Here is a 22,188-nt window from a genome sequence, read left to right on the forward strand (position 1 = left end):
GGTCGAGTGAGCTCTCGGACTTCCTTGTAGCGGTTTTCCCGCTTTTGAGTGACAGAAGGCAATCGTCGACGAGACCCATCGGGCCAGTCCTTGTTTTGAAATTGCCTTCCCCTTTGCCGAAGGCCCTTATGCAACGAAGAGTTGCTGCGTAGATCGAAGTTGTTGAGTTCGATTAAGGTAAAATTTTAGAGCTCTCTTGACATCCAGGGTATGCAAGATCTTTTCCGCGGCTGATGAGGGAGTCACGAAGAAGGTGGGCAGGACAATGGATGAATGTTTATGATAAGTCGTAGGAACTTTCGGGATGAAACAAGGACTCGTTGACAAGATCACTTTGTCTTTGAAAAATCTGAGATATGGAGGGTCTATGACCAATGCCTGCAACTCTGAGATCCGTCTAGCCGATGTTATGGCTATTAGAAAAGCCACTTTCCATGATAAAAACCTTCAACGACGTGGCCATTGGCTCAAAGGGTGGTTTCATTAACCCTGCAAGTACCATGTTAAGGCTCCACGTCGGTGGAAAACGCTTAACCGGAGGAAACATCCGGAACAAACGTCTCATGAAGTGTTTCACTAACCTTTCACTAAACAAGGGCGTTGATTTCCTCCCTCTTGTGAACCTAGAGATGGCCGCCAGGTGAACCTTTTGTGATGAAAAAGACAAACCACTCTTCGCTAAATGTAGTAGATACGGGAGAAGCTGTTCCGGAGTAACCCTAAGAGGTTCCACTCCTGCCTGTCCTTGGCCCCACGTACAGAATCTCCTCCACTTACACCTGTAGGACTTGTTGGTGGACGGGGCCGCGCAGCCTGTAATATCTTCTGACAGTCCGAGGGAATGTTCAAGGCACCAAATTCTGAAAAGTCAGGAGCCAAGCTGTGAGGTTGAGGCTGCTCGAGTTGTGATGCCACACCATTCCTTCGTCCCGGGACAAGAGGTTGGGCACCTTCGGGAACGTTATCGGGTGATCCGCTGACAGATGAAGCAGGTCGGAAAACCATGGTTGCCTCGGCCAACACGGCGCTATCAGGATGACTCGGCACCTGTACCTGCGTATCCACTGCAGAGTTCTCCGTATCAGAGGGAACGGAGGGAAGGCGTAGAGGAACTTGCCCGTCCACGGGAAGGAAAACGCTTCTCCCACCGAATCTTCCTGTGGCCACCTGCTGGCATACATCTCGCACTTCTTGTTCGCCTTCGTGGCGAAGAGATCCAGCGGAGGTTGCCCCCATTTCTCGAAGACCTTCGACAATTGATCGGTGTCTATTTCCCACTCGTGAATCTGGTCCATATTTCTGCTGAGCGAGTCCGCCTGCTCGTTCCTCACTCCTGGCAGGTGATGAGCTACGATGGATATATCGTGTTTTACAGCCCAGTGCCACACCTTCTGAGCTTCGATGGAGAGGGTTCTGGATCGCGTGCCGCCTTGCTTCCTTAAGTAAAACATTGCCGTGGTGTTGTCCGTCAAAACTCTCACTGTGGATCCCCTGTTTTGAGGCAGGAACAACCTCAGGCCCAAGCGGACCGCTCTCAATTCCAGAACTTTGATGTGCAGGAGAGATTCCTTCTGAGACCAACAGCCTTGTGTCTGCAGAGTGCCCATGTGCGCTCCCCAGCCAGTTAGGGACGCGTCCGTCACCACGGTGAAACGGAACTCCGGCTCCTGTAGGTGTACTCCTTTGGAAATATTCTGAACTCTCCCACCACCGAAGAGTTGATAGGAGCTTGTCGTCGTCGATGGTCAGCCTGTCTGACCAAAGGCCCTGAGCCTGCGTCCAACGATCCGCCAAAAACTGTTGCACTGGCCTCATGAAAAGGCGGAAGTAGGGCACCAGAGGAATGCAGGACGCCATAGCTCCCAGGATTGATGTATATTTTCTCACCGACAGCCTGGAATTGATTTTCAAATGACATGCCAATCAACTGAGCCTGGTGATCCTATCGAGGGATGCTCTGACTAACCCCAACTGGGTCTCGAACTGTGCACCTACAATCACCAAGCTTTAACTAGGATTTTTCTAAGTTTATCGCAAACCCCAATCATTGCAAGAGGCTCATGGTGTCCTGTAGACTCCTGTGCGTCGATGCCAGGGAGGACCCCCTCACCAACCAGTCGTCAAGATACGGGTATACATGGTGGCCTTGCCTTCTCAGCCAGGCTGCCACCGGAGCCAGGCATTTCGTGAACTTTCTGGGGGAAGATTTCAGTCCAAAGGGAAGAACTGAACTGGTAGTGAGTACGCCCTACCACAAACCTTAGGTACTTCTTGTGTCGCCGACACATCGGTATGTGGAAGTACACGTCCTGCAGGTCCAGAGACGCCAGAAAATCCCCTTCTTGAACTGACCTGCTCACCTCCTGGAGCGTGAGCATCTTGAACTTTATGTTTTTCAACGACTGGTTTAGTTTGCGCAGGTCTAGGATGGGACGCCACTTTCCATTTGGCCTTTTCATCACAAAGTATTAGGAATAAACCCCTTTACCCCTTTGTGACGACGGGACCAGTTCTATAGCCCCTTTTTGTAGTATAAGTGCTACTTCCTGCAGCAACACGCTCAGATGGGATTGAGCTACACGCCGGTGGAATATGCGGAGGGTTGCTCTTGAATTGCAGGGAATGTCCGTATTTTACAGTGTCCAACACCCATTGATCTATTATTAGCTCTCATTCGTTGATGTAACATGATACTCTGCCCCCCAGAACTTTCCGATGCCTGTCATTGCTGGTCCTTGCTCTGTTTATCCCTAGTCGACGACGAGTATCCTGCTCTCTTCTTGGGGGCCTGGTAGTCCCGGCGACGTTTAGCTGCTTGCGAAGCTCGCCTGTATCCCTGAGAGGAATATGCTGGCCTACCGAAGGGTCGGTCCCTCGATGAAAATCTGGAATTCCCTGATGCTCCTCTGAAGGGACGAAAAGACCGGAAAAGACCGGAAACTCCGACCACTCTGGAGGGCCCCCAAGGAACGCGCCGTCTCCTCCTTCATGCCCTTCAGGGCTTCGTCAACCTTCTCGCCGAAGAGGAAGTCTCCTTCAAAAGGCATATCCAGTACCTTGTACTGCACCTCCGGTCGGAAGTTGGTGCATTTTAGCCATGCCTGTTGTTGGAGAACTACGCTGCTGTTCACCTGATTAAACCCCGACTCCGCAAGGTCTACTGCGATGTTAAATGGCATGATTTGAAGCCTCCTCACCTTCCCTGACAAGCAACATAGCTGCTTTTCGATTTTCATCCGGAAGGTGTTTGGGTATAGGCGCCAACCGATGGCACATCTCCCTGTCGTATCTAGCAACTAAGGCAAGAGAATTGGCCGCCTTTACTGTGGTAGCACCTACCGACAGGACTTTTTTGCCGAACACATCCTGGCGTCTAGCATCACTTTCCGGGGGGGGTCGTACACTTGTGTTGAAACCTTGCCTTTCTCGCTGCCGATACCACAGAGTCAGGTGTTGGTTGTGAGGAAAGGCACTTGGGAGTAGAGTCCGAGGCTTTGAATTTTTTCTCTAGGCAACCCTTCATCGCTGGCTCTGAGAAAGGGTGACGCATGGTTTGAAGACCTTCCTTCCACACATGATCCAGGATGGGCACTGAAAACACTGACCTTCTCCTTTTACCAATGTGGTCGAAAAGAAAACAGTCCTTTTCTTCTTCTTGGGCCAGCCCGAATTCCGTGCAAGCCCTGGCCATCATGTTGTGAAATGACCCGATATCGTGCAGGGGAGACGGCTGAGCCGGGCTCCTCGGGGTTTCCAATTCTGCATCGGACTCCCAGGTCGGAACCCTGGAGAAGGAAAGGGAGACCACCGACGACGTTCTTCTGCCCGATTCCGAATCCAACAGTTCCCCTTCCTCGCGGCGTGGCGCCGAGAGATTTGCTTCCGGAGGCCCTGCCGCGGGTGTTGAAGGTGGTGGGCGGCGAGACGGGCACGGGTCGTCGACGACCGACCTGGCCAGAGTTGTTCGAGGCAGTCTGTCATCCGGTGTCCTCAGCAGCGTTTGCAGCGTGGACAAGACCTCCAATGATAAAAACGATTGCGGATTGAGCAGGGGGGCAGAACCCGGAATGCTCCCGGAGAAAGGTGTGGTAACTTGTAACGCCAGGTCTGCAGGGGCAGCTATCCTTTCACCCTCGTCTCCCGAGGACACCGACAAGGCCTCCTGCTGTAGAAGTGAGTCCGGCAAAATTGGGTCGTAGACCTCTGGACGCCTGGACCGAAAAGGAGGAGGAGATAACAGCACCGGCAGCGCCAGAGAAACTAGCAGAGGGCCCACAGGTGGAGGCCTAGGAGGCATGACCTGAGGGATCACCTTGACGAACCCAGTCATCGGCGGGGAATACGTGAGGGGGGGGGCGCTTGAAGAAGCGGTCTTCCCATGCCGCTGGATCTCTTTAAGGCCAGCCCTCAGCCGAGCTGGGTTTCCGTTCTGGTGTAGCTGCAAGACTGCGATGGGTATCGCTGCGGAGACCAATCGCCTGTACCATGAAGTCCCCCGCTGCTTCCCGAGGCAAGGGTACAGGAACCTTCTTGCATGGCCCACTCAATGGGTGAGTGACCGGGTAGGCCCTGATCCGAATCCAAGATGGCAGACAGTCTAGCAGGCCCTGCCATGTGCTTATCTGCCATCTTGGGGCAAGGGCCACGCCCTGGGTGGAAGGGGACAATGGCCCCATGCCGGCTCAAACATGGAAGGACATGTCTTGACCCCAGAACCTGAAACGGAAGCATCGACCACAGAGATGGCTCTGGTAGGTCTTGAGCCCTCGGCCTGCTAGCCGGTAGTCAAATCACCTTGGCTCACTACCTCAGAGGTGGCTCCGGTAGGCTGTACGCCCTCAGCAACAGAGCCGGTAGTCGAGCTGGATCATGCCAAGATAGAGGTAGAACACGACAATCCTTTGCCACTGAGGCAGACGAGACAACAAACTTGATTGCCCCCCTGTGGACTGCCCAGTAGAGATCATGAGCCCCTCTGCTTGGGAGCCGGTTGCCTTGACGGGCTCTGGTCTGCCAGTACCAGAATCCAAGGTACTGTTGCCTGTGGAAACCACTGGGAAGGAGCATCAGTGCTGAGGAGCCATACTAAAACAAAGGGCATAAATTGTCTTGACGTGGGGTCCTGGAGAGAAAATATTTAAGAGGACCTGGAGGAGAAGCGCGGAAGATTTCCCTTCAATGTGACAACTGATTCTTCAATGCCCGGCGATAGAGCGCTGCAAGCCGCGCACGTGTTCCGGCGGTGGTTGGGCCCCAGGCACTTAAAACAGAGCTCATAGGGGTCCAAGGCCAGGAACAAGCAGCTGAAGGTTGCACATCTCATGAATCCTCCTGCAGCCAACATGCGGGGGAGGTAACGCACCGAAGGGAGGTGAAGATTGAATGATAAAACAAACTGGGAGCAAGTGGAAAGTTAAAAAGTCTATGCACCTAGCTGCCAGGTCCAACACTCTCGGGGCAGAAATAAAAAAAGGACCGAGGTGAGGAGCCGGAGGACGTGGCCTTTGATGGCCGTGCCCATTCCCAGGTCCGCAGCCCCAGGCGCTGGACTAAATTTAAAGGGGAAGCTCCGTTTTTCGCTGCTAAAGGTTCATGTACTGCCCCCATGTTGGGCGACACCCACAAGGATGGAGGAAAGGGGACGTGACGTACGAGTACGTTTATTACTCTTCAAAATAAAGTTTTCCACAAGCTCTCGTTCATCAAACCAAACAGTCTTGATCTTCACATTTCCAGTGAACATTGCAATATAATTTCCCTTTGAAAAGACAACTACTTCACACTTCTTTATAAACGTTATTTTCATCAGGATGGTTTTCCCACAGTTCATTAACCATTTTAGTGGCCTTGCCACTTTCTTCTCACCACAATGCAGTACTTGAATATATTCGTCCTGGTTCAATAACCTGCAGGACCTAATTTATTTGCTAATTACCTTCAACTTTATAAACCCCCAGCTCTTTTGCTGGGCTTTAGGACTTTTTAATTTTAAACCTTGAGAGTGTGAGCCCTTTTTCTCACGCTCTCATGTATTTTGATCTGATTTGGATGATGTGTTTACTTTGTTTTTTAGGTCTGAAACTCCATAGGCATCTACTTTTTGTATGGCAACATACAGCACCTTCAGATTTCTCTGAAGGTTTAAATAACTTTTCTTGTGAGAACTACTGTTCCCAAGAATATTAATTGACTTTACATAACTTTTCTTTTCTCTCTGTAGATCCAGGACCAACCCCCCCCCCCATCTTATGTGTATGTGAAGTGCTGGGGAGTTACAAAATTGCCCCTTTTTCTACTTACTCATGTAACATTTTTATGGTACCCTCACTACTTTAAATGGCTGGTGGCAGAGGTTTAATATTCCTACCAGTGTGCTTTTCTAATACAGGCTGAATCCTCAGCTGCAGTATAGCACCCATGGGTGACCATTGTGTCAAAATAACCAGTCTTCTTTTTTCGACATATCTTGTTTGTGAGGTGTTAGACAAGATCGTATGCAGTACCCTTTGGGTGCACTACAACAGCCCCGACTACCTGGCAATGAACCCAACCTTTGGTATAGGTCTGTGCAACACAGGTTGGTAGTGTGGCTGAGCAGACAGGCTTGTCTCAAGAGTGCTCAATGTGAGCTGTAGGGGAGTTGCACAGAGATTCACAGTGACAAGTATTCAAATAAACACTTGCACACAAGGTTTCTTGAGCAATATTACAGTTACACTTCAAAACACACACTCTAAATATTCTTAAATCAGTAAAGACCCCCTTGGGGAAGGCCCACAGTCTCAACCTACACCCTCAGGTGACTTCAATAGCTAGGGTGCTGGGGACATTAATATCTTACTGTTGCATTTAGAAATCGGTTAAAGGAAAAGGTTATTAAAACAAACAAGTGATCACAAATATTCTTAAGCAGGCAAATACATTTGGATCCACTAAGCAGGTTCATTCAGCTATAGCAGGTTAAGCCAAAGACCATGGGCAAAAGTCTTATAAGTCTGAAGAAAAGAATGAATCAAAGTACGGCCACAAGCTGTTAAAACTTGTGAGTAGTAGAAGATGCAAGAAACTCTACAATGAGAGGTAAGTTCTCTCTGACTTTACAGTACCTTTGTATTGAAGAAAGTGCAGCAGAGGACTTCTGTTCCTGTGCAGCTCTGCAGATCTCACTGTTCCTGGGCCTCAGTTTTGGGGTCAAGAGGGAGGACGTCGGGGGACTCCTGCACTGTAATGGGAATGTCACCGCTTGCAACCAGCAATCTTTCCAACAAGTGGCATTTCGGTGTTTCAGCTCCTCGCGACTACCGCAAATAGCAACACAGAGGTTTCTGGCTGTCGAGATAGACTTTCCGTGCTTCTTGGGTCTCACACTCTGTTGAGGGGGCTCAGGCTCGGACAGACATGCTTCCTGGGAGTCCAGGAAGATCTTCCTGGAGCTCTTGGCCAACTTAAAAGCAATACACACACAATCTGGTGTTCTCCCTGGTAATTCGGTTTCCAGCAGCAACACTGTGGAAATGCAACCAGCTCTGACAGAATGTCCAGGTGCCTTACTTTGGAGTTGTCTCACCAACTCAAAAGGGAGATGTCGTCCCTGCAGGGGCTTCTTTGTCGATACGAATTTGGAGTTTCAGCACAGCAGCAGGGCTTCACTGGGCAAACCAACAGTCCAGGAGTTGCAGCAGGCGTCCTCTTAAAGTTCTTCTTCAGTACCTTTGTCAAGTGGTCAACTCTGCCTTCCAAGCCAAAAGCCTTGCCTTTTATTCAGTTTTCTCCCATTCATTCCAGCCAAGTTTTCAGTCACCCAGCAGGGTGGCTGTCCTTGCCGGACCGTCAGCCAGTCAATCATAACAGAGTGCATTTGGGTCTCCTAAGAGACTAAGCACAGGGAGTTTCGTGCACCTGCCTCACTTCCTGCCCACCCCAGACATACTGGAGCCATAAGCGGGCTTCACTCGTGAATCCCGCCAAAGGCAAAGTGAACAATGGGACCAAACCTGGTTTGGCGCAGAAGGACCTTTCCACAAATAAATGGCGAAAAAAAAGACGACCAGGGTCATTTTGACTAAAATGGCACCTTTGGGTGCTTATTAACAAGGGGGGTCCTGGGAGTCCCTCTGCCAGACATTAGTCCTGGTTACGAGAGACTTACCCAGAGTCTTTAGCTCACTATCTTTCACAGAGAAGAAATATCCCAAACATATCAGTCTTTGTCCTGCCCTGGGGCAGTCCAGCACCGAAATGCTAGGCAATTCTCCTCTGAACAAGAGTACCAACAGAAACCCCAGACACGTGTTTCAGTCTGGTTGGACCTCATCAGTAGGGTGGATCTGTGCCTCTCTAAGAATAGTGAGCAAGGGGTCCACGTCTGGTTTCCCCTTGTAACTTAGGGTCAGACCCAAAGTTACATAAATATGCAGGACAAAGACTGATATGTTTGGGATATTTCTTCTCTGTGAAAAGATAGTGAGCTAAAGACTCTGGGTAAGTCTCTCGTAACCAGGACTAATGTCTGGCAGAGAGACTCCCAGGACCCCCCTTGTTAAACCTTTGGGTGCTTTACAGCAGCTGCAAACTCAGCCCAACATAAATGCACACCACAGTAGTTAAAAGTAAACCACTGCCACCAGCCATTTGGTGAGGAAAGGGTAACAGAAAAATGTTACATGAGAAGCTAGACAAAGGAGATAAGTAACCCCTCCAGCACAGTATTGTAAGATAGTGTGTGCTATGTCTAGAAAGTTACAAATGTAAATAAAGTCAATTTCACTTTACTACTCTGGGAAACAGTAATTTATCCCAGAGAAGGTATTTAAACCTTTGAGAAATCTGAAAGACTTCCCCGTGACAATGCACTGAAGGTGCTGTGAGATACAAGGTAAATATTATGCCTACCGAGTTTGTCAGACTCCATAACCAAAAGAAACAGTTAAAAAAAAACAGTGACGTTTTATGGTTGCCCACCTTGTTTCTCGGTCCTTCAGTTTCCTACTGATGAAGCAGATAGGGTGTTCCCTACCTTTCTCATCCAGCTGACTCAGAACTGCACCTATTCCTGTATTTGAAGCATCCGTTTGTACAATAAAGGATTGGTTGTAGTCAGGAGCTCTTAAGACTGGAGCTTCACAGAGGACTTTCGGAAGTCCTTCTAATGCCTTTGTGCACTCCTCATTCCACCCGACTTTCTTGGGGGAATTTGGGTGGGGAGATCACATTCAAGGGAAAAGCTATGGTCCCATAGTTCTCTATGAAGTTCTGTAGTACATTATTGTTTATCATGAATATATCTAATTGCCCCATTTACTATATTCATGTCTGTTAGAATCTTGCAATACAGGTGTTGGAATAATGTGGAGCTAGAGTCTAGACCATGGAACAGAGAGGTTTAGGAATGATGCAGTGTGGAGCAGTTGATCCTGCAACATTGATGTGACCGGTGGTTTAACTCCCATACTAATAAACCTCACCTATAAGCTCAACTGTGTGGGCAAATCTTTTCAAGTTCCTATAGTAAACAGTGAGAGCTAAAAAGGCTCTCACCTGGGTTTGAGTAGTAGGGGTGGCCCAGTCTTGTACAGCTTGTAATTTGCTGGGCAATGGCATTATTTCACCTCCTCCTACCTCATGTCCAAGGTAGACCAATTTACTATGACCAATTTGACAGTTACTTGCCTTTATGGTCAGATGGGCCTGCTCAAGAGCCAGCAACTACATATCCTAGGTGGTCAATATGCTCTTCCCAGGTTGGGCTGAACACTGCAATGTCATCCAAATATGCCATGCAGAGGTCCTCCATCCCATTCAGAACATGATTTACCATCCTTTGGAAAGTAGCAGGTGCATTCTTTAGTCCGAAAGGCATTACCTTAAACTGGTAGAAGGCTCCTGGGGTGAAAAATGCAGTTTTATCCTTGGCATGGTCGGTCAGAGCGATTTGCCAATAACCTGAGGTTAGGTCAAATGTACTGAGGTACTTAGCTGATCAAAGTTTATCCACCAGCTCATCTGTCCTAGGTAAAGGATGGGCATCATCGAGGTGACTGTATTAAGAGCTCTATATTCCACACAGAATCTCAACTCCTTGGATCCTGCTGTTGGTACTAGTACAACTGGACTAGCCCATGTACTTGTAGATGGCTATTACCCCAAGATCAAGCATCTTCTTGACCTCTTCGTTTATGTGGGTTCTTACTTGGTCTGCATTCTGTAAAGCCTGCTTTTGACAGGTAGAACATCACCAGTGAGGATATCATGCTGGCCCCAAGAGGTCAAGACTGGTGTCAGTGAAAACAGGGGGGCAAACTGATTTAACCGAACTTTGCACTCCTCCTGTTGGTTCACAGACAGATCAGAAGAGAGATCAACTCCTATTTGTCCATCTAAAGGCTGTCCCATGAGGTGGTCAGGTAGGGGTTCACTCTCTTCCTTCTCTTGATCAGATGCTAAGAGCAAAGCTCCTATGTCTGGATACATATGTCTTTAGGTGGTTGGTGTTAAAGATCCTGGGGGTCTCCTTGGGATTACCTAAGTCCACCAAATAATTGACTTCTCCAAGTTTTCCCAAAACCATGAAGGGTCCAATCCATTTGTCCTCTAAGGCCCTCTACCTTGTAGGTACCATAAGTAGAACTAGCTTGTCTTGAGTAAACTCAACCATGTTGGCCTTCTGGTCATGCCAATGTTTAACCAGAGCCTGACATGCTTTCAAGGTATCAGAAGCTTATGTCATTGTGTGTCATTCTCCTTCAGAGACCCAACACATAGTCAGTGACTCACTGGCTTGTGGGAAGGAGCACTCTCCAACAATTCTTTGAATAGGGCCAATGGACCTCTAACCGGATGACCATAGGGGAGCTCAAAGAGGCTGAAGCCAACCCCTGCTGAGGGACTGCTCTATAAGCAAAGAGAAGGCATGGCAGTAGAAATTCCCACTGTCTTCTAAGGGGTTCTTCTTAAGCACCTGTCATGCTCCTCATAGTTCTATTAAACCTCTCCACCAAGCCATTGGTTTGGGAATGGTAGGCTGTTGAGAATTTGTAGGTCACTCCACAGTTTTTCTACATGGCTTGCATGTAGTGGGACATACAATTGCCCCCCCCCCACTTCTGAGAAAACCAACCCTAGTAAAAATAAAAAGGAGGGCCTTAGCCACTGCCTGAACAGTAACAGCTCTCATAGGTATGGATTCAGAATACCTGGTAGCATGGTCTACCAGAACCAATATAAATCGGTTGCCTGAAGATGTGGGAGGGTCTAGGGGAACAACAATGTCAATCCATACCCTCTCAAAAGGAACTCCCACCACTGGGAGAGGCACCAAGGGTACCACATTCTTGACTCCACTCTTACCAGAGGTCTGACACTTACCAGAGGTCTGACAAGTGTGTCAGCTTCTACAGAATTTATCTACATCAGACCCCATCTTAGGCCAGTAGAATTATAGAGAAAAACTTTCCTTGTACTTCTTAATACTTAAGTGACCAGCTAAAGGATTCTCATGGGCTAACTGTAGAAACTGGGGTCTCACCTCCGGAGGCACTACAAGTCTTCTGTAGTTCCCTGGGATAGACTCTATAGGCTCACTGTAGAGGAGGCCATCCTCCCAGTACAGCCTGTGCTTCCCTGGCTCTTGCTCCTCCAGCTGGGAAGCTGACTGTTGGTGAAGTCCTTCAAGAGTAGGACACTCTTTGACCTCTGCGGAAGTCTGCCCTACAGGGGCACCTTCTTCAAGCAAAGTCTGCAGCTCAGGGTGGTCTTTAGGATCCAGATCGCCAAAAGGGAGAAGGGCATCTTCGAGCTCTGTTTCATCAGTAGCTGTTTCACCATCCTCTGGTTGGTCTTCCCACTCAGCCTCAGCTGGTGGAGGGGTCACAGGTGTGACCTTGGACTGCCCTCTCGGGGATGTCCTTGTCCTATTGTACAGGTGTGATGCCTATCTTTTTTTCCTGAGATGTTGGGTTTCCCCTTTGTCCATTTCTTTGTACTGGAATTAGAAGGGTGTCGTTCCTGTGGACTAGGAGTTATGGGTACTTCTGTAACTACCCACTGAGAGTCATCCAAAGTTGCCTCTCTGGCCAGTCTAGCCCGCTCCTGCTTCCTTTTACTGGGATGTCTGTGGGTGCTTGATACAACTCCAAGAACTTGTAAGTCATTCCCCAACCGGACACTCCCAAGCACCTCATTTTGTACACTGACTGGTATTCTTACAGTCATATTGTTGCACTGGATGAGAGCTGGTAGTATTGGAACCATCTGGACAGGGCCTCCAGCAAGCTTAGTGGGGCCTTTGGGTGCCTTAGCAACATCCTCAGGTGTCGAAAAGGTTTCATCCACCACTGTAATGCTGGCCCCAGTGTCTCTAATGGCAGGGATCTCCTGTCCATTCACAAGTACACTTATTATAATATTCTTGTGTGTTATCTGGAATAGAGTTATACACATCTACATTCTGCGGTTGCCACAGACCCAGGGACACTAAAACACTGGCTGAGACTCCAATGGGGTCTTCAGCCACAGATGAAAGTTTCCACTTGCCATATGAACTTCTCCCTCAGGGATGAAGGCTAAAGAGGCAGTGTGGACCCCTGAAGCTAGCATCTGGGATCCCCTTTCACTTGGTCAGTTGACCTAAAAGCATAACATTTACCAAATGTTTTTTGGAATGGGGGCTTCTGCTGACCTCCCTCTGGTTTAGCACAAGAGATTTCACTAGACTGACCTGGTTTCCCAAATGGCTTACCCTTTATGTTTATGGCCCTCTTTCGGGTGGTTGTATTTAGAATTCTCTTTTGTCATCTTTCTTGTGCCGCTTCCCCTCATCCTTTTTGTGAGTGGCCCGTTGTCAACCCACAAGTCAGCAGCTTTTGCTAGCTTGTTGGGATCAATCTCTTGAGTCAGCCAAGTGCTCCTTCCGCTCAGGAGAGCAGGCATAAAAAAAATAGATTCCAACCAAAACAGATCTCATTCCTTCAAAAGGTAGTTACTTGGTAACCCTTTACCCACCCATGTAAGTTTTTCAAACATTCAAACACCCAGGTAGCCCAAGGGGTACCAACAGTCTTTTTGAGGGTCATAAACCTCTTAAGGTACTAGGAAGGAGTTTTCCCAAATCTGGACTTTACTTAAATTTTGTAACTTTCTAGCCCCAGGACACACCATTTTACCATAGAGTGCTGGAGAGGTTACTTAGTATCCCCTTTGTCTAGTTTCTCATGTAACATTTTTATGTTACCCTTTCTACAATCAATGGCTGGTGGCAGTGGTTTACTTTTTCCTACCGTTGTTTCTATCACGAGCTTCAGTTGCAGCTGCAGTAAAGCACCCATGGGTGCCCATTTTGTCAAAATGGCCCTGGTCGTTTTTTTGCCATTTCTTGTTGGAAAGGTCCTTCTTGAGATTTACTTTACGCGCCAAACCAGGTTTGGTCCCTTTGTTTTGTCCTTGGTGGGATTCACCAGTGAAGCCTGCTTCTGGCTCCAACGTGTCTGGTAGGGGAGGTGAGGGAGGTGCCTGAAATTCATTGTGCATAATCCCCTTGGTTACAGGAATACATCCAAAGGTTATTGGCTGGCTGGCTGCCCTTGGAGGATTTAGAGGATTTATACATGGAAGATCTATCCTGGGAAGGGGGTCAAGATGGTTACGACTATGGTAAATGCGCTCTGGGTCCAGAACACCCCTTCTATACCCTTGAGTAAAGACGTTTTAAGATCTTAGGAAACCAAAATGCTGGGTATAGAGCACTGGATGGTTCACCAAATCGGGGGAATAGGTTGACTAGATCCCATAGAAGTCGTCAAGGGAGGACTAGAGAGGACAATCGGGAAAGAAGGAACGGATGTATTAAGGGGTCACACAAGACAGGACGGAAAGGAGATCGTGGGGTAGAACTGGTTTGGTAAACTCCTTCAGGTCTGCAAAAAAAAAAATTGTAAGGGTTGTACTTAGAAACTATAGGGGGACTGAAAGATTTAGCACTAAATAGTTCTAATGTCCTTAGGCTTATGAATTGCATACCAGGCCTGGGGATGATTCAATCGTTGGACATAGCTCAGGTGGACATTTTTGGGTGTCCCCAGAAAACGAGTGTGGTGAGTGCAAGTGACAAGGCCGGTAGTGGGCAAAGTAAATTGACCCTGGAAAGTGCTGTGGGTGCCGAGCCATTTCAACCGCGTAAACTGAGTTTAGAAAAAGTAAGTGGTAGCGCTCATGACAGGTCCAGGGAAGTGAATAATTCTCAAGTGTTCGGTATGGCAGACCAACCTCAAGGAAATCCGGCCCAGAAGGATATCATTGGGGATCTGACACAAATGACTGGGCCGATCATTTCTTTGATCGAAAGGGCCCTTAAGAGATTGCAGGGTCCTCACGCCCAGATAGAAGAAATCCCCATGCAGGTAACGGGAAAGCAGATGAAAAATACTCAACCTAAACCGGCTATGAGAAACCACCCAACATCGTTCCCCCTGAGGTTATCAAGTCCTCCTTGTACGCAGTATGATCTCAATAGGAGGGTGTGATGGCCATCTTCTCAGAGATCCACCTACTACAGGATATTGTCTCATCAGACTTGTCATTAGTGGAGTACCCTGTTTGATCGAATTGGAATTCAGTAATCCTGTGGTTCAAATCAAGAGTGGTCCAAAATGTAACATGGCAGGCTAAGGATGAGTTGTTCGCACTGGGATTTGTGGTTGAGCCGCTATTGAACACAAGACATGAGGGCCCTCCCCATGGCTCGAGGTCTAAGGCCCCTGGTCAGAACTAGTGTGACGAAAGGGGGGCGGGAGGAGCGGTTGTCATTGGTAAGCTAGAATACCAGAGGATTTTCCCACCTCAAACAACAACCAAAATGAGCTGTGTAAATATGACATTGTATTTTTACAGGAGATTATGGCTCACAGATGCCCCAATATGGGATAACTGACCTACTTCTAAACCCTGAAGTGAAACCCCAAATGGGTCGCCCGGTGTCAGGACTTGTCATAGCCGTGAAAAGGGGCAGAGGCATAAGCTCTGAGTTGTGGGCCATTCCAACTAGCTACATGATGTTAGCAAAATTAACAGCTGGTATAGAGGTTTATGCTCTCATGAATATATACTGGAACCCCGTTGCCATGTCGGATGACTCCTTTTTTAAAGACCTAAATAATATTCTAGATCCCCTGGTGGTAGAACCAAAGATAAGGGGAATTGTAGTGGCGGGTGATCTAAATTTAAACTGCTTGAGTATGGCAGGTAGTAAAAACAAAAATAGAAGGAAAAGATGGGACTCCTTCGTAAAAGATAGAAGTTTGATAATCCTTAATGGTGCCTTCCCATCTGATATACCTCCGGCCCCGACATGGCAAAAACTAGACAGTAAAACGGTTATCGATTATATTTATGTAAGCATGGATCTCTGGCCTGCGGTAATTAACTTTTGTGTGACAAAAACAGAGGCGAGTGATCATAACAAACTGGAAACCCAATGGAGAAGGGATCCGTTAAAGGGCGCAAAAGTGGATAAACACAATGGTTCATATCCTGTACAGTGTATGCAGGGGGGAAAAAACTATGATGGTCAGAGAATGATGTAACTAGCCTTGATTGTATGTTAGAGAAAGGATACCACGATTACACTGTTGCTAATAAACGGTATGAAGGAACATTCACATCTTATACAAATGCCCCGTAAACAAAGCGACAAATCAAAGCAATCATTGCTACATCATCATGTCTTTGATAAAGATGTAAAAGAAATGAAATCAAGACTCCGTTATGAACTTAGAGTAGCCCGTACTGCACCTCTCCTGATCAGGAAAATGCTGATCACGAGTGCAAAAATAGGGTATAGAAATTGGAGCAGAAGACATTGAACGATCCTGTATCAGGAGGATGGGGCTAGTATGCTGAAAACATTAGCTAGTAAGAACATAGCGAAAATATGGTCAACCATAAATCGTGCAACCACAGGCTCCCAGTTAAGCTTACAGGTGAATGGAGTGTCCACCCAGAAATGGATTGATTACTTCTCCCTTCTTTAAGCCTGCCCTTCCCCCACGACCATCACTGAAGTTACCAGGCCCTTAGCGACCTTTCATTTGGCATTTGACTTAGACAATATTATATATCTTATTGTTACTGCCTCTAACTTAAAAGCTTGTGGTCCCGATGGCCTGTCAAACTGAGTTAAAAAAATGTCCTAACATTTGGGCGACAATCCTGTATAAAATCTTCAAGACCATAAATGTATCGCAGAGCCTCCCAAGCTCGTGGACGCAAGCAATTACTATCCCCATTTATAAAAAAAGGGGATAGACTGGACCCAAGCAGCTATGGGCCAATCTTGCTGCTCGATGTCCCGGGAAAACTATATTGTCGGCTAATTCTGAAGGAATTACAAGCTTGGGTGTCGACAAAAAATTGAGTTGATCCATTGCAATCTGGCTTTGTAAAGTGTTTAGGAACAATACCTAATATAACGACACTCAACCTCCTCCAGGCACAGCAGCTAGAGAGATCGCAGCTAGAGAGATCTCAACCCTTATATATGGGCTTTATAAATTTCAAGGCAGCATTTAATTCTTTGGATCGCGATCTGCTGTTTAACAAACTGAAAGCGTATGAGTGCCCCACATCTTTACTCTCCCTGATCATCTTGTTCCATTCTAATACATCGATGCGGGTCTGCAAGAGCTTAGATGGGAAGCTGTCTCCAGAAATTGAAACATTACGCGGTTTGAAACAGGGCTGTGCATTGGCCGCATTTTTGTTTAACTTTTTCATTTTAGATCTTGGGAATTCATTTCTGCATTGTAACAGTGATCCGCCAAGGCTTGGGGCACAGCAGATCCCGTATCTGTTGTACACAGACGACCTTGTCCATTTGTCCCAGACCCCACAAGATTTACAGCGGTTACTTGTAAGGCTTGGGGCATGCGCCTGTAAAAGCAGATTGGTTATTAATATCAGTAAATCGCAAGTAATTGCCTGTCCACCCAAGCGGGGTCACAGAAGGAGGTTCCCCTTGACACACTTACGGTTGATCGAAGACACCAAGCTGGAAAAGGTGTCTGAATATAAATACCTCGGGATAGAAATCTCAAATAGACATTCAAAGGGCAACATAGGAACAATGATGCAGAGTAAACTGCTCCAATTGACTTCACAGTCTAGAATATTCATAAAACAATTCTCCTTGAAACACGCAGTAGATTTCTACAAAATGAAAGTCGTTCCGATTGTATTGTATGGTGTGGAGAGCATGGTGTTAAACAAGGGCTCGCCATGGGAGGCCTTAGAGGCAAAGTATTGGAAGGCGATCCTAGGCTTACCTAAAGCGACGCCGATCGCTATGATGCGGTATGAGCTGGGGTTGGTGTCTTTGTATGCACAGGCAAGGTGGAGACAGTGTGCCCTGCTACGGAAGTGCTTGTTGGGTATAAATAGTGGGACAATCCTAGAGGTATTGGCCCCCGCCTTGTTAAAATCATGTAATACATACCCAATGAATTGGCTGAAGTGTGTATTTAGCCCTATGAGTGAGGCAAATGTCACAGTAGAGCAGTTACTCCAGAACCCTGACCGTGCTAAAGTAAAATTCTATCATGCTAATTGGGCAGGGACTTTCGCGAAGTGCTGCTCTATAAAGACTTTAATGTCTGGGTGTTTGGTGTTAAGCCTTATGGTATCATTGCTCAGTACCTGCTGAAATGTCCATCTCCAGCTATACAATCCAAATTCCAACGGTTCAGATTTAATCTTAGGGGGGTCGAGAGATGTATTATATAGACGGAAACTGATCCTACAGGAACAAAACTACTGCAGATATTGTATCAATGTTCAGCAAAAAGAAACTCTGCAACATCTGCTAGTAGATTGTCCGTTACTAATGTTGGTGAGAGAAAGACATTTTCAGAATATTATCACCTTTTACACTTGCACCTCAAGAGACTACAAATGGCAAATTATGTTTTCGACCCCAAGAGAAAAAGTACAGATTGCTATAGTCCAATATCTAAGAATGGTTTTGCCTGTAATAGCCGTCTCAAATTAAGCTATATGGGGTCCCTATGGCCCTTGAGAGGTGTTCAGTTTGGATTTTTTTTATTTTTCCTTTGATATCGTATTTAAACTATCCGGAAGGTATATGAAATGTAAAGTATTTTGTTTTTATTTATTGTTTCTGTTTTAAGATGTTGAATATGTTTATCTTTTGTACCCTTGGTATTTTATTCCTTTGTTTCCTTTTGTTGTTTTGTATTAACGTATACTTTTGTATATATTTGAAAAGTTGTGTATCAACTAAATTAAAAAAATATATATATTGTAAGGGCTGTACTTAGAAACTATAGGGGGACTGATAAAGATTTAGCCCTTAATAGTTCTAATGTCCTTAGGCTTATGAATTGTATACCAGGCCTGGGGATGATTCAATCGTTGGACAGAGCTCAGGTGGATATTTTTGGATGAATGGGACCTAGGATGGGTTAAACTGACTATTCCTTCCCAGCTAGTTAAAGAGGCTCTATTAGGAGCTGAGAAGCATATCTATTCACGAAGCTTTAGATTGAGGGAGGAGTTTTTCTCTGGACCGGTCATGAGGAGGGGCGCCAAGCGCACATGTTCCACCAAAAAGAAAAAGTTCCCATCCTTCACGGCATTAAGGACTGTTTCTGCACAAGACTGAGGGACATTAAATAGAATTTGTGGAAGATCAAGCACGCGATAATCCAATAGATTGGTCGTGGGTGCCAAAAGCATTGGTGGGGAGAGGCTCTAATCAGAGAAACTAGCTATCAGAAACAAAAGGGGGAATGAGATGGAAACTAGCCTCATGGAATACCTGTGTGTTTAAAATCTCTTGACTGCTGAAAACAATTGCTTGGTTGATTTAGATACGGTGATGCTTCAAGAAACGTGGCCTCTACACACTCTTTGGTGTAAAGCGCTATATAAGTCTAATAAATACAAATACACTCGAGATAGGAGGGCTATGCGATCATTATTAAAGCAACTAAGGGTACGAAGGAAAGCCTGATGAGGCCTTTTAACAGATTGTAAAAAAAGATCTTGGGTACAGCCTAGAAACCTGGGCCTCCGCCAATTTGTTTACACAGTTAACCAAACTGAAATGTATGACATGGGGTACACATTTAGGAGGATACTATGCGTTGCTATATTTGTACTGGAATCATCTGGCAATTGCAACAAAACTCTCTTTGGAAGGTGTAGAGGCCATGTTGGACCTAGCTATGGGTGCTCCTACTACCCTAAACACACATAATTGTAGGAGACTTGAATATCTAATTTTTACCTCGGGGGGATCCCAATGGAAGTATGTGCAAAGAAATGGCTTAGATTGATGGAAAACCGGGGATTGGCAATGTTGAATGGAACCATAAAAGGTGATATCCTGGCTCAAACGACTTGGAGGTGGGGTATCCAGAGTGTGATAATCGATTATGTTTTTGTGGAAAAGAGAATGTTAGACTATGTGAAAGATTTTCAAGAAAATAAAAATGCTCATGAGCTCCCATTTGCTTGTGTAATCCATACATCGAAACATGAGGCTCATTATTATCAATACAATCTAGAGATAAATAGAGGAAGAGGGAGCAATTACTTACCCTAATAATATTTCCATTGATTCTTCACCCACATATTCCTCATCTTGATAGGTATCCTCATCCAGCTCTCTTGCTCTCAAACTTTTTATTCGACAGGGGGCGTACTGGACCTTGACTCTGCTGTCGATTGGTCTTGCTGGGCGACCATCAGCTACGGACGGATTGTCAAGCGTCTTATATATACTACGTCACTATGCCCCAGGCTTCAGTTCCCCTCTTTTTTCCCCCGTACCTGAACGTGGCAGAGGAATACAGGAGGGAGACTAACCAGCCTGCAAAAAACGTAAACATGGAATACATCCCAACAGGGAGATACCACGGAATTAGTAGATTAGAAAAATAGATTTTTTTTTTAATCAAGTGATAAATAAGATAGACGTGGTCACCTTCGAGCCATTATCAATTGTCTTCTCGCTTGGACAAAAGCATTAGGCCACAAGGACTTTCTGAGCGGAGATGGATGGGAGGGGTGATGAGGAATCGGCAGAGAAGAATCCATAGAAAGATCATTAGGCCAAGTAATTTCTCCTCCAATGGATTGCTTTTCTCCTGCACATTCCTCATCTTGATAGGCTCCCCAAGCAGTTAGTATAACTGAGGGGGGCAGAAAGCATTAAAAAAAGCAGATTTTGCAGAACTGTGCTACCAAATCATTCATCAGCTCCACGTGCAACATCTAAAGAATAATGCTTGGCAAATATATGCAGGGACGACCAAGAGAACTCACAACATATGTACCCAACAGGAACTCCCCTCTGAAAGGCTGCAGAGGCCGAGAGACCCCCCCACCCCCCGGTGGAACGTTCCCTGATGCTGGGAGGAAGCTGCCTGCCTGTAGACTGCCAACTTTCAAATACACATAAAATAATCCAACGCAACAGGGCTTGTTTGGTTATGGCATGGCCTTTGCAGGATAAAGAATGGGCAACGAGCAACTGGTCGGTCTTCCGAAACTCGGATGTACGAGCCACATAGAAACGGAAGGCTCTCTTGGGGTCAACTCGGTGGAACTGCTCTTCTTTCGACAAATGTGGCAGAGGAAAAAGACAGACAAATAGATAGATTGAAAGAGGTAAAACTCAAACTACCTTAAAGTAAGAAGCCAGGCCTGACTAAGAAACTTTCTCCCAAAACAATCGTAAAAACTGAGGTTTGCAGTCCAATCCCTGAAATTCACTAACCCCCCTGGATGATGTGATTGCAACCAAGAAAGTGGTTTTAAGAGATAAAAGTCCTTTGGAATCAGAGTGCATGTGCTCAAACGGAGCCGCCATCAAAAAAGTCAAAAACAGATTAAGATCCCAAACTGGGAAAACAAAAAGGCATTGTCGGAAATGTATTGAAAAGGCCCTTCAGAAAATGGGCCATGACCGGAAAAGTGAAGAAAGAACCCTGATCCGGACCTTTTGAACACAGACAAAAATCACTGTCCGATATCGCACACTTTCCCAGAAACTTGGGGGATGCCACGTCCATCATCACATTTTCCATGCAGTAAATGCAGTACATGCAAGTACACCATACAAACCAACAAGGTGGATGTAGGACTAGCACGACCATGGGTGCAACAGAGCTTGACCAATTGCAACTCTAAGATGGTGATTTACTACATAGGCATGACTTCCAGGAAAAGTCAAAGTCAAAATCTCTGAACATAGGAGCTGTGAAAGATCAAGCAATATCCCATTAGTAGCCCATTTTGATGAACAGCCATGGATCAGGCCTTAATGAGGAGATCAACTGGAATGTGTAATTCAGGATTAGGAGATGGTCTTTACCATTTCACAAGTTTTAAAGTGTCAGGATCCAGTATGCACCCCAGGTCATATTGTTTCCATTAATCATCTACAGAGAATTGGTTCTTCCAACAGTATGTATCCATCCATGTTCATTATCTATAGTGGATCAGTTTTTCCAACATTTTGTATCTTGGTGATATTTCGATCCAGGTCATTATTTTTAATATGGGGGCCCAAGAACCGTCCCCACAGTTCATTGAGCATACATAAAATGAATGTTGCTGTTCCTTCCCCTGTCTTGCCCCACAATGTTGCCACGTGAGGTGGGGCACATTACTTAATGCATATAAAGTTTAGGGTCAAAACCCTGCTACGGTTAACACTTCTGAAGATGAAGATGGTGGCCATACTGGCGTAAGTCCTTCATGAGTAGGCAGCTGCGCTCACTCATTACTGATCACATGATTATGTTCAAGTGGATATGTTTAACCGCTCTACAGGAAATCTGCCTCAATAGCGGAGCCGGTGAAGAAACGCAACAGACTTTTAGGTAGGTGGTGGCATGCATAATTGTGGCATACTTCTCTTTATTACAGAAGCCACTAGTGGGACGAAGAGGTCCTACATAAGGTTTCTTAGCCTGTGTATTTTGTATTCATAGGCAATGCGAAAGGGACAGGAATATTGTCAAAGGAGATTGTCTCCTGGCTAACCCCTTTACATGTGTAGCTTAAGGCACCACAATCACTTTGAAGTTCTGCACCAGGCTGTCCCCAGCAAGAATACGAGGTAGCTGGATGCACATCGTATAATCAGATTAGTGCTCCCATTTATAGATTGCG

General features: G+C 46.3%; 1 protein-coding gene across 5 annotated transcripts in view; it reads right to left on the reverse strand.

Moving 5' to 3' along the window:
- Positions 1-22,188, reverse strand: part of GIGYF2 (GRB10 interacting GYF protein 2) — a 2,415,541-nt gene that overhangs the window by 1,811,811 nt on the left and 581,542 nt on the right. The window lies entirely within an intron of this gene.

This window comes from Ambystoma mexicanum, chromosome 10 (assembly GCF_040938575.1).
Source record: "Ambystoma mexicanum isolate Mex_15411 chromosome 10, UKY_AmexF1_1, whole genome shotgun sequence".
Classification (NCBI taxonomy): domain Eukaryota; kingdom Metazoa; phylum Chordata; class Amphibia; order Caudata; family Ambystomatidae; genus Ambystoma; species Ambystoma mexicanum.